The sequence below is a fragment of the Macrotis lagotis genome, chromosome 2 (assembly GCF_037893015.1).
Source record: "Macrotis lagotis isolate mMagLag1 chromosome 2, bilby.v1.9.chrom.fasta, whole genome shotgun sequence".
Lineage (NCBI taxonomy): Eukaryota > Metazoa > Chordata > Mammalia > Peramelemorphia > Peramelidae > Macrotis > Macrotis lagotis.
The window spans coordinates 84,515,178-84,518,567 of NC_133659.1; positions in this window are offsets into that span (position 1 = coordinate 84,515,178).

Consider the following 3,390-nt stretch of genomic DNA (forward strand, 5'->3'; position numbering starts at 1 on the left):
GCTATGAATATTTTTGTATGGGTGATTTTTTTTTATCCTTTTTTTCATGATCTCTTCAGGTTATATATGTAATAGAGCTATTGCTGGATTGAAGGGCATGCTCATTTTTATTGCCTTTTGGACTTCATTCCAACTCGCTCTCCAGAAAGTTTGGATCATCCCAACAGCTCCACCAATGGTGAAATAGTGACTCAAATTTTCCACATCTCTTCCCATATTGATCATTGCCCTTTCTGATTATATATTCCAATTGGAGGGGGCAAGGTGGTACCTCAGAGGTGCTTCAATTTGCATTTTTCTAATCAGTAATGATTTGAAGCAAAAAACTAATCATGAGCAGTTGATTTTGCCCATTATTTTAATCTGATTTTATTTTTGTGAAAAGTATTTTACAGTTGTTTTCATAGAGTTCCTGAGTCTGTCTTGACAGGTAGACTCCCAAGTATTTTATATTGTCCAAAGTTATTTTAAATGAAATTTCTCTTTCTGTTTCTTACTGCTGATGTTGCTAGTAAAATATAGAAATGCTGAGGATTACTGTGGGTTGATATTATCTGAAGTTACTTTAAATGGGAATTTCTCTTTCTAGTTCTTGCTGCTGTATCTTGCTGATATAAATATAAATATAAACCCATATATAAATATATAATATGATATAAATATATGGGTTTATTTTATATCCCGAGACTTTGCTAAACTTGCTAATTATGACTAGTGGTTTTTAGACGACTTTTCAGGATTCTCTAGATTTACCATCATGTCATCTGCAAAGAGTGAGTTTTGCTTCTTCCTTCCCAATTCTAATTCCTTCAATTTCTTTTTCTTCTCTTATTGCTGAAGTTAACATTTTAATACAATATTGAATAGTAATGGTGATAACAGGCACCCTTGTTTCACCCCTGATCTTGGGAAGGCCTCTAGCTTATCCCCATTGCATGTAATGTTTGTTGATGGTTTTAGACAGATACTACTTATAATCTTTTATGTTTTAAGCATTTCTGTTCTAAAGATAGAGGAAATAAATATCTTAGAAAAAGATTTGTTATCCTATCTAATGTATCATATTTTACATAAATTAGTACCATTATACTTTGCACCATACTTTGAATATTTTAGATATCCTAAATCAATATTTTATTAATATAGATATAATGAATTGTTTTTATTGTCTGAATTAGAACACATGATACAGAAACAATTAGAATATAGAACAGCAGTCTTTTCAGGCAGTGATTGTTCTAAAGCAATTATTAAGATTCTTTTATCTTCTTAAGGCTAGAGGCCAAAGGCATCTCCAGAACATTCATTTAGAGTCCCTTACGAAGGAAATCTTTTGTTAGGAGTCATTGCTCAGAGTGTGAATAATTGGACATACAGTAGATAATAAGACTCCTCTCTTACAAAGCTGATGAGTCAGGTCTCCTGGAGATCTCAAGTTCACTTCAGAAAAGAGGTTTTAATACATGAGAGTCCTAGTTAGGAGGTCCCCTTGAGGGGACTTAAATTTTTTGATCCTTTTTTAAAGGAATACTCTTGATATTCTTCGATTCCCAATTGTGAATCATTGATTCTCTTCCCCCTCCCCTTTCATGTACACATATTTATGTATGTATTTTTGTATTTTACAGAACAAAAACAAAAGAAATTTTCAGGTGATAATGGTTCTACTATAGGAAAAAAATACTTGTTTCTAATTTTGAAATGCAATCTTTTAGATGCTAATGGGTACTTATAAATCATTATGTAAAACTATATAAAAATGAGGTTGTTTCAAGTCAAATCATAGCCCACGAAACCATGCATTAACAGAGCAATATCTTCATCATTATCAACATCAGTGAATATTTGTACATCTCATTAAACACCTGTAAAGAGTTTTATTATTCAATTAGCTGGTTATCTCATTTATTATGAGAATTGGTATTTCTAGATAAGAAAATGTAATAAGGGAAATTGAATTAATTGCTCATGTACACCGGGCTAATAGATGTAAAATATGAGATTTGAATTCAGGTTCAACCAGACATTTAAAAAAAAAAGATTTACTCAAAAAAGAGGTCTATAAAGCAGAATGCTTTATATCTTCATCATGTAAGTACAGAACTGAAAATCTAAGAAAATAGATATGGTAGTTTTCAAGTGATGACAGTATTCTAACCAAACTCTATATTGTTTTTCATCTTATTTTTATTGTTTACTTCAGTAGTCTGCCTACTTAAGGGTCACTTATATTAAGCAGGCATTTAGATGAAGAAACCACCAAACATCCACTTGAAAAAAAATCTTATTTCCTATATAAATCTCTCCTCTTCACCTGAAGAAATCTTTTTCAAGAACCAATTTAACTCAACTAGGTCTAATGTTCCTCTCACCCACAGGTTTCTTGTCATATTCCAGAACCTATTCAAGTATTTAATTTCAGACATCACTATCCTGAATACTTTCTTTACCAATAGGAATTATATTTGTGAATATTCTGCACAATTATTGACATGAATTTGTGATTAATAATCTGCTCACATAAAATAATGAGGAACAGTGGAAAGAGCAAAGAAAGGAGTCAAAGGCTGCATTCAAAATCTATTTCTATGTACTCTCTGTGTGACATTGGATATGTCTCTTCACTTTGGTGAGCCTATTTTCTCTCTTATTGAAGATGAGGGTTATTACTTGCAATCAAAAGGAAAACAGGCATCAATAAAATAAATGCTAGATCTCTAATGTATTAAATATTTTATGTCAACCAATAAAAGAACATAAATTTAATCAGTATATTCTATATTCCAGACACTGTGCTGGGCAACACTTGCAAAAATTAGAACAGATATGTCCTCTATGACCTTAAATTTTACAGGAAGACAATATATTCTCCAATAAGTCAACAAATTATCAATCAATGAAATAGTTTGATGAATTTAAGGTCTTTTTAAGGGTATAAATTTTAAATCCTAGAAAATGCTCATTATTAAATCATTACACAGAAAAAATATTCTTTTTACCCTTTCTTATTTAGAAATAATTTGGATAAAATTAATAAAGTACTTTTGAATTTAAGAATTGGTTGGCTTGATGTATAAACCACTATAGATATTCTACAAGGAACGTATATACAAGGAAGGTATGTCCTATATATACTCATTCACATAAATTTTTGTCAACCACCATTGTTTTTGATGGTTGCTTTCCTACTTTCCCATTCAAACTCCCCACTAATGCCCCATATTCCACTTTTATGATTTTCACTTGTACTTAGACCCTCACTATAATGTCTTGTCTTCCATCTGCACATTTCCACACTTTCAGAGAATCCGAGTTCTTTATTTTTTTCCCTTCAGTCTTTTCTGTGTATGTCTATGTGCATTCATGTGTGTGTGTGTGTGTGTAGGATTG